We start from the raw sequence: 14986 nt of genomic DNA, 5'->3' as shown, positions 1-14986 counted from the left end.
CTTTTAAGAGAGCTAAAAATAACCATCCAAAGTGAAATTCAAAGAAAACCACTAAATCAGCCTCTCAGCAAAACTGTAAGGATCTCCAAGAATCTGAAAGCCCCTTCTACATAAATTTAAAAGCATTTGTTTGTTTCTTTGTTTCAACTGATATTTCTCATTAATGCCTAAGAAATTTATTACCCAAAAGCCTTTTTTTTTTTCCTTTGGTTCACAGATCCATTTCAGAATCTTACAGGCCAGCTCTTTAGGAAAATACAAGTATGCATTTTAAACAAGATTCTCAATTTTTTGTATTGTCTTCTTTAAATTGGAAGACAGAAATAATTGAATTTTAGACTGAAAATAGAGCTGAGTTTGCCAATATTCTGACCCTTAATGATAGTCATATAGGTCACTTAAGTGGTATGATAGCCTTTTAGTTTTCTATATCTATAAAGCTAGAAAAGTATGTGAAAGTGAAGTCACTCAGTCGTGTCTGACTCTTTGCGACCCTATGGACTGTAGCCTACCAGCCTCCTCCGTCCATGGGATTTTCCAGGCAAGAGTACTGGAGTGGGCTGCCATTTCTTTATCTAGGGGATCTTCCCGACCCAGGGATCAAACCCGGGTCTCCCGCATTGTAGGCAGACGATTTTACCATCTGAGCCACCAGGTAAGGTATTTATGCTTGTATTATAAGTTTTTGTGATAATGATGCAGTATATATAAAGTATCAGAAACAATATTTTCTGTCTATATTTCTTTCAAGGATACCTAGAATTTTGGTTTCTTTTACTTTAAGTGGAAATAATTGGATCAACATCTACATCTTCAAATGACATTAATGCTTGTTGTTATAGGTTAAATTGTGTCCCCACAAAAGAATATATTGAAATGGGCATCAATAATAAGCAATTTCTTTAAAATTTAACTTAGTAACTGATTTATATCATTTATTATGTAATGTATTCTACAAATGCAAATGATGATTATATAGGTTCAAAAATAAAATAATTCAAGGTATTTTTTGAGAAGGATATATTGAAGTTCTAACCTGTTGTAACACTAATTGTGATCTCATATGGAAACTGTCCTGAAAGACAGAGCTCATCAAGTTAAAATAAGGATATTATGATGGGCCCTAATCCAATGTAACTGATATCCTTATAAAAAGCAGTTCAGTTCAGTTCAGTCACTTAGTCATGTCTGACTCTTTGCAACCCCATGAACCACAGCACGCCAGGACTCCCTGTCCATCACCAACTCCCGGCATCCACCTAAACCCATGTCCATTGAGTTGGTGATGCCATCCAACCATCTCATCCTCTGTTGTCCCCTTCTCCTCCTGCCCTCAATCTTTCCCAGCATCAGGGGCTTTTCAAATGAGTCAGCTCTTCACATCAGGTGGTCAAAGTATTGGAGTTTCTAGCTTCAACATCAGTCCTTCCAATGAACACACAGGACTGATCTCCTTTAGGATGGACTGGTTGGATCTCCTTGCAGGCCAAGGGACTCTCAAGAGTCTTTTCCAACACCACAGTTCAAAAGCATCAACTCTTTGGTGCTCAGTTTTCTTTCTAGTCCAACTCTCATATCCATACATGACCACTGGAAAATAAGTAAGTCATGGGTATGTAATGTACAGCATGTTAACTATAACTAATTACACTGTATTGTATATTTGTAAGTTGCTGACAGAGTATATCTTGAAAAATTATCATTATAGGGAAGAAATTCTTAAATTATGTTTAGTGACATCCTAACTAGATTTTTGGTGGTGACCCTTTTGAAATATATACAAATATCAAATTATTATGTTGTACCACCTGAAACATATAATGTTTTGGTAATTTTTTGTCCTAAGAGAATACTAGTGAATATTAGTCATTTGAGAACTTTTAAAATAAAATCAAATTTTATCCAGTCAATAATAAAAATCTATATGGCATTAAACATCCATTTTGTTTTATTTGATAGGGTCAGTCAGTCAGTCAGTTCAGTCACTCAGTTGTGTCCAATTCTTTCAGACCCCATGGACTGCAGCATGCCAGACTTCCCTGTCCGTCACCAGCTCCTGGAGCTTACTCAAATTCATGTTCATCGAGTCAGTGATGCCATCCAACCATCTCATCCTCTGTCATCCCCTTCTCCTCCCGCCTTCACTCTCTCCCAGCATCAGGGTCTTTTCTAGTGAGTCAGTTCTTCATATCAGGTGGCCAAAGTATTGGAGTTTCAGTTTCAGCATCAGCCCTTCCAATGAATATTCCGGACTGATTTCCTTTAGGATGGACTGGTTGGATCTCCTTGTAGTCCAAGGGACTCTTAAGAGTCTTCTCCAACACCACAGTTCAAAAGCATCAGTTCTTCAGTGCTCAGCTTTCTTTATGGTCCAACTCTCACACCATACATGACTACTGGAAAAACCATAGCTTTAACTAGACGGACCTTTGTTGGCAGAAACTTTTGATAGAGTATCAGAGGCATTTGATAGAGTAAATATCATCTTATTGCAAACTGAAAGCTGAATGAAAATTAACCAGTCCTTTTTTGGAGATAAAACCACAATATTATGCATAAATAAAAAGCAGAAACATTACTTTGCCAACAAAGGTCCGTCTAGTCAAGGCTATGGTTTTTCCAGTTGTCAAGTATGGATGTGAGAGTTGGACTATAAAGAAAGCTGAGCCCCGAAGAATTGATGCTTTTGAACTGTGCTGTTTTAGAAGACTCTTGAGAGTCCCCTGGACTGCAAGGAGATCCAACCAGTCCATCCTACAGAAGATCAGTCCTGTGTGTTCATTGTAAGGACTGATGTTGAAGCTGAAATTCCAATACTTTGGCCACAATGTGAAGAGCTGACTCATTTGAAAAGACCCTGATGCTGGGAAAGATTAAGGGCAGGAGGAGAAGGGGACAACAGAGGATGAGATGGTTGGATGGCATCACCAACTCAATGGACATGGGTTAGGGTGGACTCTGGGAGTTGGTGATGGACAGGGAGGCCTGGCGTGCTGCGGTTCACGGGCCACAAAGAGTCGGACACGACTGAGCGGCTGAACTGAACTGACGGCTGGTGGCACTATGGTTTGTACAATTCATAACCAATATTTTTTTGAATTAAAGATTTTAATCAATGCTTCACTAAAAGTGTCTACAGATAATTTTCAAAAGAATAGAAAGGCCTCTTTGAGTTCTTTGATGTACATAATATCAGACTCCTTATGTTTCTTGAAAAAAATTGGTTACATGCATATAATACCTCCCAACTAATTTGTACTCTTTAGGATGACCCTGAGGCTATGATAAAAGCTACATCTTTCAAAGTTTTCTGAGATATTGGCCCTTTTATTCTTTCATCTTAAAAAACAGAGCCAGGAACAGAGGAGCCAAGATGGCGGAGGAGTAGGACCGGGAGACCACTTTCTCTCCTACAAATTCATCAAAAGAATAACCGAATGCAGAGCAAACTTCACAAAACAACTTCTGATCGCTAGCTGAGGTCATCAGGCGCCCAGAAAAGCAGACCATTGTCTTCGAAAGGAGGTAGGACAAAATATAAAAGATAAAAAGTGAGACAAAAGAGCTAAGGACGGAGACCCGTCCCGGGAAGGGAGTCTTAGGCGGCCTTGCTTGGGCTAGGGTCCGGGCCTGAGTGCCCTGAGGACAATCGGGGGGAGCTTCTGTGAGGTGACAACTTGAACTGTGGGAGACCAAAGGAGAGAGAGAAAATTGACCGGCCGGAACACACTGCCGGCCGTTCGCAGAACAAAGGGACGGGGAAAGTCCCGAGAAGAGCTCGCAGGCTGCGGACCGGCCCAGCCCCGCCGGAGGCAGGAGGCAGGGGGGAGGGGAAGGTCGCGGCGAGACACAGGGCGCAGGCACCCGACCGGCGCGGGGCGGGGACTGGGGCTGGGGACGCGGAGGGCGGAAGGCGCGCGCACCCGCCTGGCGCCAGCGGAAACTGAGACTGGGTCCGCGGAAGGGAGTGGGTGCGCCACACCTGGGGATAGCGCGCCCACCAAGCCCCTGGCTGCCTGGACCGCTCTGACGGGGAAGGCACAGAGAGCAGGCGCAGCTTTTCCTTCCGCGCTTTTGTGTAACACCCGAGGGCTGGAACCTCGCGCAGCGCGGGGCGCGCTCCATATAGAACAGCCGGGAGCCTGAGCAGCGCAGACGGAGAAAGCAGCGTCAGCCCCTTCCGGCAGCGCCAGCCCGCCCCCGCAGGGCCAGCCCCTCCCCACAGCGTCAGCCCCGCCCCCGCAGGGCCAGCCCCTCCCCGCAGCGTCAGCCCCGCCCCGCAGCGCCAGCCCTGCCCCGCAGTGTCAGCCCCTCCCAGCAGCGCAACGGAACTAGCTACCTGAATAAGAGTCCGCCTCCGGCCGCCTGTGTCAGGGCGGAAATGAGCCTCTGAAGAGACCGGCAAACAGAAGCCAAATAAACAAAGAGAACCGCTTCAGAAGGGACTGGTGCAACAGATTAAAATCCCTGAAGAAAACACCGACTTCACCGGAAGGGCCCTGTAGATATCGAGAAGTGCAAGCTGGAACGAGGAGCTATCTGAAACTGAGCCGAACCCACACTGACCGCAACAGCTCCAGAGAAATTCCTAGACATATTTTTACTTTTTTTTTTTATTTTTCTGTTTTTTCTAAGTAAGGAAAAAAAAAAATTTTTTTTTTCTTTTTATATTTTTCTTTTTTATTTTTTCTCTTTTATTTTCCTTTAAAATTCCCTATTACTCCCCCATTACTCCTTAACTTTCATTTTCATAGATTTTTACGATTTTTTTAATTAGGGGAAAAAAAAATTTTTTTTTTTCTTTCTTTTTTTTTTTTTTCCTTTTTCTTTTTTTTTCTTCTCCTTTTTCTTCTTTTTTTTTTCTTTCCTTTTTCTCTTCTATTTTCTATTTTTCTTTTTCTCTTATTTCTTTTAAAGTCCTCTAGTACTCCTCTACTACTCTTCATTTTCATCTTCACTACACTATAACCTTACCAAAAAAAAAAAAAAAGAGAAGCCCTATCTTAAAACCGAAGATTATTCCCTCCCAATCTTGACTCTCTGTTTTCTACCTCAGAACACCTCTATTTCCTCTTTTCCCCTTCTCTTCCCCATCCAATTCTGTGAATCCTTGTAGGTGTCTGAGATACGAGAACACTCTGGGAACAGACAGCTGCGTAGATCTGTCTCTCTCCTCTTGAGTCCCCCTTTTTCTCCTCCTACTCATCTCTATCTCCCTCCTCCCTTTTCTCCTGTTCATGTAACTCTGTGAACCTCTCTGGGTGTCCCTAACGGGGGAGAATCTTTTCGCCATTAACCTAGAAGTTGAATTATCAGAGCTGTATAGTTGGAGAAGTCCTGAGACTACAGGAAGAATAAAACTGAAATCCAGAGGCAGGAAACTTAAGCCCAAAACCTGAGAACACCAGAAAACTCCTGACTACATGGAACTTTAAGTGATAAGTGACCGTCCAAAAGCCTCCATACCTACACTGAAACCAACCACCACCCAAGAGCCAATAAGTTTTAGAGCAAGACATACCACGCAAATTCTCCAGCAACACAGGAACATAGCCCTGAATGTCAACATACAGGCTACCCAAGGTCACACCTAACACATAGACCCAACTCAAAACTCATTACTGGGCACTCCATTGCTCTCCAAAGAGAAGAAATCAAGTTCCACGCACCAGTACACTGACGCAAGCTTCCCTAACCAGGAAACCTTGACAAGCCAAACGTCCAACCCCACCCACTGGGTAAATCCTCCACAATAAAAAGGAACCACAGACCTCCAGAATACAGAAAGTCCACTCCAGACACAGCAATCTAAACAAGATGAAAAGGCAAAGAAATACCCAACAGGTAAAGGAACAAGAAAAATGCCCACCAAGTCAAACAAAAGAGGAGGAGATAGGGAATCTACCTGAAAAAGAATTTAGAATAATGATAATAAAAATGATCCAAAATCTTGAAAACAAAATGGAGTTACAGATAAATAGCTTGGAAACAAAGATTGAAAAGATACAAGAATTGTTTAATAAAGACCTAGAAGAAATAAAAAAGAGTCAATTAAAAATGAATAATGCAATGAATGAGATCAAAAACACTTTGGAGGGAACCAAGAGTAGAATAACGGAGGCAGAAGATAGGATAAGTGAGATAGAAGATAAAATGGTGGAAATAAATGAAGCAGAGAGGAAAAAAGAAAAAAGGATCAAAAGAAATGAGGACAACCTCAGGGACCTCTGGGACAATGTGAAACGCCCCAACATTCGAATCATAGGAGTTCCAGAAGAAGAAGACAAAAAGTAAGGCCATGAGAAAATACTCGAGGAGATAATAGCTGAAAACTTCCCTAAAATGGGGAAGGAAATAGCCACCCAAGTCCAAGAAACCCAGAGAGTTCCAAACAGGATAAACCCAAGGCGAAACACCCCAGGACACATATTAATCAAACTAACAAAGATCAAACACAAAGAACAAATATTAAAAGCAGCAAGGGAAAAACAACAAATAACACACAAAGGGATTCCCATAAGGATAACAGCTGATCTATCAATAGAAACCCTCCAGGCCAGAAGGGAATGGCAGGACGTCCTGAAAGTAATGAAAGAGAATAACCTACAACCTAGATTACTGTATCCAGCAAGGATCTCATTCAGATATGAAGGAGAACTCAAAAGCTTTACAGATAAGCAAAAGCTGAGAGAATTCAGCACTACCAAACCAGCTCTTCAACAAATGCTAAAGGATCTTCTCTAGACAGGAAATGCAGAAAGGTTGTATAAACGTGAACCCAAAACAACAAAGTAAATGGCAACGGGACCACACCTATCAATAATTACCTTAAATGTAAATGGGTTGAATGCCCCAACCAAAAGACAAAGATTGGCTGAATGGATACAAAAACAAGACCCCTATATATGCTGTCTACAAGAGACCCACCTCAAAACAAGAGACACATACAGACTGAAAGTGAAGGGCTGGAAAAAAATATTTCATGCAAACGGAGACCAAAAGAAAGCAGGAGTCGCAATACTCATATCAGATAAAATAGACTTTCAAATAAAAGCTGTGAAAAGAGACAAAGAAGGACACTACATAATGATCAAAGGATCAATCCAAGAAGAAGATATAACAATTATAAATATATATGCACCCAACATAGGAGCACCGCAATATGTACGGCAAACACTAACGAGTATGAAAGAGGAAATTAATAGTAACACAATAATAGTGGGAGACTTTAATACCCCACTCACAACTATGGATAGATCAACTACACAGAAAATTAACAAGGAAACACAAACTTTAAATGACACAATGGACCAGCTAGACCTAATTGATATCTATAGGACATTTCACCCCAAAACAATCAACTTCACCTTTTTCTCAAGTGCACACGGAACCTTCTCCAGAATAGATCACATCCTGGGCCATAAATCTGGTCTTGGAAAATTCAAAAAAATTGAAATCATTCCAGTCATCTTTTCTGACCACAGTGCAGTAAGATTAGATCTCAATTACAGGAAAAAAATTGTTAAAAATTCAAACACATGGAGGCTAAATAACACACTTCTGAATAACCAACAAATCATAGAAGAAATCAAAAAAGAAATCAAAATATGTATAGAAATGAATGAAAATGAAAACACAACAACCCAAAACCTATGGGACACTGTAAAAGCAGTGCTAAGGGGAAAGTTCATAGCATTACAGGCTTACATCAAGAAACAAGAAAAAAGCCAAATAAATAACCTAACTCTACACCTAAAGCAATTAGAGAAGGAAGAAATGAAGAACCCCAGGGTTAGCAGAAGGAAAGAAATCTTAAAAATCAGGGCAGAAATAAATGCAAAAGAAACTAAAGAGACCATAGCAAAAATCAACAAAGCTAAAAGCTGGTTTTTTGAAAAAATAAACAAAATTGACAAACCATTAGCAAGACTCATTAAGAAGCAAAGAGAGAAGAACCAAATTAACAAAATTAGAAATGAAAATGGAGAGATCACAACAGACAACACTGAAATACAAAGGATCATAAGAGACTACTACCAGCAGCTCTATGCCAATAAAATGGACAACTTGGATGAAATGGACAAATTCTTAGAAAAGTATAACTTTCCAAAACTGAACCAGGAAGAAATAGAAGATCTTAACAGACCCATCACAGGCAAGGAAATCGAAAGTGTAATCAAAAATCTTCCAGCAAACAAAAGCCCAGGACCAGATGGCTTCACAGCTGAATTCTACCAAAAATTTAGAGAAGAGCTAACACCTACCTTACTCAAACTCTTCCAGAAAATTGCAGAAGAAGGTAAACTTCCAAACTCATTCTATGAGGCCACCATCACCCTAATTCCAAAACCAGACAAAGATGCCACAAAAAAAGAAAACTACAGGCCAATATCACTGATGAACATAGATGCAAAAATCCTTAACAAAATTCTAGCAAACAGAATCCAACAACATATTAAAAAAATCATACACCACGACCAAGTGGGCTTTATCCCAGGAATGCAAGGATTCTTCAATATCCGCAAATCAATCAACGTAATACACCACATTAACAAATTGAAAGATAAAAACCATATGATTATCTCAATAGATGCAGAGAAAGCCTTTGACAAAATTCAACACTCATTTATGATTAAAACTCTCCAAAAAGCAGGAATAGAAGGAACATACCTCAACATTATAAAAGCCATATATGACAAACCCACAGCAAGCATCACCCTCAATGGTGAAAAATTGAAAGCATTCCCCCTGAAATCAGGAACAAGACAAGGGTGCCCACTCTCACCACTACTGTTCAACATAGTGTTGGAAGTTCTGGCCACAGCAATCAGAGCAGAAAAAGAAGTAAAAGGAATCCAGATAGGAAAAGAAGAAGTGAAACTCTCACTGTTTGCAGATGACATGATCCTCTACATAGAAAACCCTAAAGACTCTACCAGAAAATTACTAGAACTAATCAATGAATATAGTAAAGTTGCAGGATATAAAATTAACACACAGAAATCCCTTGCATTCCTATATACTAACAATGAAAAAACAGAAAGAGAAATTAAGGAAACAATACCATTCACCATTGCAACAAAAAGAATAAAATACTTAGGAGTATATCTACCTAAAGAAACAAAAGACCTATACATAGAAAACTATAAAACACTGATGAAAGAAATCAAAGAGGACACAAACAGATGGAGAAACATACCGTGTTCATGGATTGGAAGAATCAATATTGTCAAAATGGCTATTCTACCCAAAGCAATCTATAGATTCAATGCAATCCCTATCAAGCTACCAACGGTATTTTTCACAGAACTAGACCAAAGAATTTCACAATTTGTATGGAAATACAAAAAACCTCGAATAGCCAAAGTAATCTTGAGAAAGAAGAATGGAACTGGAGGAATCAACCTGCCTGACTTCAGACTCTACTACAAAGCCACAGTCATCAAGACAGTATGGTACTGGCACAAAGACAGAAATATAGATCAATGGAACAGAATAGAAAGCCCAGAGATAAATCCACGAACCTATGGACACCTTATCTTTGACAAAGGAGGCAAGGATATACAATGGAAAAAAGACAACCTCTTTAACAAGTGGTGCTGGGAAAACTGGTCAACCACTTGTAAAAGAATGAAACTAGAACACTTTCTAACACCATACACAAAAATAAACTCAAAATGGATTAAAGATCTAAATGTAAGACCAGAAACTATAAAACTCCTAGAGGAGAACATAGGCAAAACACTCTCTGACATAAATCACAGCAAGATCCTCTATGACCCACCTCCCAGAATATTGGAAATAAAAGCAAAACTAAACAAATGGGATCTAATGAAACTTAAAAGCTTTTGCACTACAAAGGAAACTATAAGTAAGGTGAAAAGACAGCCGTCAGATTGGGAGAAAATAATAGCAAATGAAGAAACAGACAAAGGATTAATCTCAAAAATATACAAGCAACTCCTGAAGCTCAATTCCAGAAAAATAAATGACCCAATCAAAAAATGGGCCAAAGAACTAAACAGACATTTCTCCAAAGAAGACATACAGATGGCTAACAAACACATGAAAAGGTGCTCAACATCACTCATTATTAGAGAAATGCAAATCAAAACCACAATGAGGTACCATTACACGCCAGTCAGGATGGCTGCTATCCAAAAGACTACAAGCAATAAATGCTGGAGAGGGTGTGGAGAAAAGGGAACCCTCTTACACTGTTGGTGGGAATGCAAACTAGTACAGCCACTATGGAAAACAGTGTGGAGATTCCTTAAAAAACTGGAAATAGAACTGCCATATGACCCAGCAATCCCACTTTTGGGCATACACACTGAGGAAACCAGATCTGAAAGAGACACGTGCACCCCAATGTTCATTGCAGCACTGTTTATAATAGCCAGGACATGGAAGCAACCTAGATGCCCATCAGCAGATGAATGGATAAGGAAGCTGTGGTACATATACACCATGGAATATTACTCAGCTGTCAAAAAGAATTCATTTGAATCAGTCCTAATGAGATGGATGAAACTGGAGCCCATTATACAGAGTGAAGTAAGCCAGAAAGATAAAGAACATTACAGCATACTAACACATATATATGGAATTTAGAAAGATGGTAATGATAACCCTATATGCAAAACAGAAAAAGAGACACAGAAATACAGAACAGACTTTTGAACTCTGTGGGAGAATGTGAGGGTGGGATGCATGAGACAAGTGCTCGGGCCTGGTGCACTGGGAAGACCCAGAGGAGTCGGGTGAAGAGGGAGGTGGGAGGGGGGATCGGGATGGGGAATAAGTGTAAATCTATGGCTGATTCATATCAATGTATGACAAAACCCACTGAAATGTTGTGAAGTAATTAGCCTCCAACTAATAAAAAAATTAAAAAAAAAAAATAAAAAAAAAATAAAATCTATGAACAATCAAAAAAAAAAAAACAGAGCCAATTTGACCTTAGAACTCTGATTCATTATTCCCATTCATATTTACCAGCAATCAGTGGTGTCTGAGCTTTGTAACAAAGTTAATTACTGCTATGGCAGGAAGTAGGGGAGACATTATGGGCTAAATTGTATCTACTCCTTCTTGCCAAGCACACATAAAATCCTGCACATATGATATCAATGACAATAAGAAGAGATTAATATTAATTTAACATTCATTGTACATTTCTCACTGAGACTATTTTAGTGCTGAAGCACAATCTCCTACCTAACTTGTCCATTTCAAGATAGCATCCACTTGTACACACAAGCATACACCATGTGCTCTATGTTTCTTCAAAGTTGTTTCCATAAGAGCTAGAAGATTATTCTCTAGCTGCATCATCCAAAAAATTATTTTCCTTTACCTAGGCTTTATTTTGTGTCAGGCACAGTTCTAAGCTCTTCACATGTATTAAATCAGTTAATCTTCATAAAAACCTGGATGCCATGCCAAACACAGAGCAGGAGGAAAACAGCCATCTCACCTCTCATTGGTAAACTTCTTTATCTATAAGCATATTTCATATTTATTCATGTGCTGACAGAGCAATTCAAAGAAAAACACACACAGAAAATATATAATTCCTTATCTGTAAGGAAATCTGCAGCTGGAGATATTTTCTACCATTGCCAAAGAAAGGTTGTGTCAAAGTAGAAATGAAATGAACATCTCAATATGATCAAGGACTCTGTATTGCTTTCTCCTAAAAGTGTAATGAACATGCAATCGACTGAGTATCTGCATATTTGAATTTTGACACTAAATCTCTCTAGTTATAAGACTGCCTAATGGGAAAGTCACAATACCTTGGACAGATCTGTTTCCCAACTTTACAGATGAAGAGAAGGGTAAAAATTTCATTGACATCTAAAATGTATTAAATTCACACATTAACATTTATTGTGTGTGAACTGTGATAGATGTACAAAGATGAATGAGATATTTTCATGATGCTTATATTGTAATTTTCAGTTCAATATCATAAGCGCTATGAAAGAGTGTGGTCAGATTTCCTAGTATAAGAGGCAAAAATAATAATAATAACACACATTAGGTGAATTATGATAATCTTTGTAAAGGAGATGACAACATAAATCTTAAAATCACCTAGGGCTTAACTATGTTACAGATTAAAAAAATACTTCAGGTAGAAGAATCATTTGTATGGTAAGGTACTGAGGAAAGAGATGCTGAATTTATTTGAAGAACACATGTAATCAAGGTGGTTTATGTAAGGGAGATAGTCCAGAAATAAAGAAAACAGACTGAGAAAATTAGTAGAAATGAGATCATAAATAGATTGATATGCCATGGCAAAAAATTTTGCACATATAATGAGTATGTACCATTTCTAGAAGTAACAAGAAATGCTACACTTTTGGAGAGAAAAAAAACACATTAATATATTATGTGACTCAGATGGTAAAGAATTCGCCTGCAATGAGGGAGACCTGGGTTCGATCCCTGAGTTGGGAAGATCCCCTGGAGGAGGGCACGGCAATCCACTCCAGTATTCTTACCTGGAGAATCCCCATGGACAGAGGAGCCTGGAGGGCTACAGTCCATGGGGTCGCAAAGAGTGGGACATGACTGAGCAACTAAGCACTGCATTGAAGGCTTACAAAAATTCTGAAGCATAGTAAATCTTGACACATTATTGAAAGGTAATTCTTAAATGCATTTGATGATAGAAAATATTCTAAATAAATTTTTATTGCAAAATACCCTACTCACAAAGAAATTAACAATTTAAAATTGTATACCTTGATGAATTGTATTACCCAATAAAGGTAAGAAGAAAAAACAGAGAAAAAGAAGCCAAATACACATTTTGCCCCATCCTAATCATACCCTAACCTGCTTCCAAAAGACTCCTAAGTGTTATTAGCTCAGTGGACTCTCTGTCATCCCATGGACTGGGACTCACCAGGCTCTTCTGTCCATGGGATTCTCCAGGCAAGAATATTGAAGCTGGTTGCCATTTCCTTCCCCAAAAGGATTCCCATTCTGATTGCTAATGTCATATTAGTTTTTCCTGTTTCAAAAATTTATATAAATGAGGTTTTGCAACTTTTGTTTGTAGCCAGTTTACTTTGGCTTAAAATTATATTTAATATTTCATTCATTCCATTACTATTCATTTTATAAAACTACCAAAATTTATCCATTCAACTCTTGCTGCCAGTTTGGGGCTATTAAAAATAACTCTATTAATATTTTTCCTATTGTATTTTACTGCACACATGTACACCATTTTTTTGGGTATAAACTTTGGCTTTAAATTGCTACAGTAAATACTATGAAATGTCCAATATCAGTAGGGACTAGATTATTTTCCCAAGTAGTTTTCCGATTTATTCTCCCACCAGGAGTATATTAGAGGGGATATCACTGCACATTTCTGCCAACAACTGATATTGTCTTTTTTTTTTTAGACCATTGTTATTATTTTGTGGTAACTCAAAAGATTTGATTTTCATTTCTCTGACTGAAGCATCATTTTGTATAATTGGCCATTTGAATATTTTCTTGGAAAATGCCTCTTTATATCTCTTGTCCATTTTATTCATGAGTTGATCATTTGTTTGTTAGGATGATTGTTTACTTCTCCATGTTTCTTATTTATTTGGAAGAGTCCTTAAGAAGACTTGTGCTTTTTCAAATTAGTACTATATTTTCCCAGTATATTATTTAGCAATATATTCTTATACTGTTATGTTTTTATAATTAGAAATTCCCATGTTAATAGAAGTAGAGGTAGAAGCCAAAACACTTTTAAATAGATATATTCAATTAATGCAGCACTATTTTATCAAAATTTATCTTTTTCTTTGTTGTAGTACATTTTTATTGGAAATCAATTCTCCATGAATGTATGTTTCTGTTCTATTACTCTATTTTTCCATTTCTATGCCAGTATCATATTGCTTTAATCTCTGTATTAAAAACAAAGTGCTAGGTATATTAAATATGTATTTATTTATAAAGCTGATAAAATTTAAGGTGAAGATAATTTCAAAAATGGTCAGAGTATTAGGCACACATTCATTTGATTCCTTAGGGGAAACTACAAAGTTACATTTTAAAGAATTATTTGAATGTGAGCCCATCTTCTAGGTTAAACTAGCTACAAAAAGTAGTTTAACCCTCTAATAGGCCAGAGCATCAAGTTCTGTCACTAATACAAATATGAGTTACACAAAGCAACACATTTTCTATGTGAATGTTTCACTGAGATGCCGTTTTGAGATAAAACCACAGACAGAAGAGTTCTAAAATATGTCTTTCCACTCTGTTCTTTTTCAAGATCAGCTAGGTTATATGTGATCCTTTGCATTTCACACACACACAAACATAGACACAGACTCACACACACACATACACTGCATGAGTGTTTGCTGGAATGTGATTAAAATGTTAATTAATGTAAAATATTTTGAGAAAAATACATGGAGAGTCAATTCTCCATGTATGTATGTTTCATGTATGCTGGAATGTGATTAAAATGTAAATTAATGTAAAAAATATTTTGAGAAAAATATATGGAGAATGCATTCTCCATGTATGTATCTTATAATATCAGGTCCTCAAATGTATACATAGAGTACACTTAGACTGTACTAAAAATAGAGTACATTTCTTCATTTTCTCTATTTATTATATTCACAGGTCTATTTATACATCTTTTATTTATGGACCATAAAGAAGGCTGAGCTCCGAAGAACTGATGCTTTCAAATTGGGGTGCTGGAGAAGACTCCTGAGATTTCTTTGGACAGCAAGGAGATCAAACCAGTCAATCCTAGAGGAAATCAGCCCTGAGTATTCATTGGAATGACTGATGCTGAAGCTGAGGATCCAATCCTTTGGCCACATGATGCAAAGACCCAACTCATTGGAAAAGACTGATGCTGGGAAAGATTGAGGGCAGGAGGAGGAGGAGGTGATAGTGGATGAGATGGTTGGATGGCATCATTGACTCAATGAATATG

The sequence above is a fragment of the Cervus elaphus genome, chromosome 26, assembly GCF_910594005.1.
Source record: "Cervus elaphus chromosome 26, mCerEla1.1, whole genome shotgun sequence".
In the NCBI taxonomy this organism is placed as follows: domain Eukaryota; kingdom Metazoa; phylum Chordata; class Mammalia; order Artiodactyla; family Cervidae; genus Cervus; species Cervus elaphus.
This window is presented reverse-complemented; position numbering follows the sequence as displayed.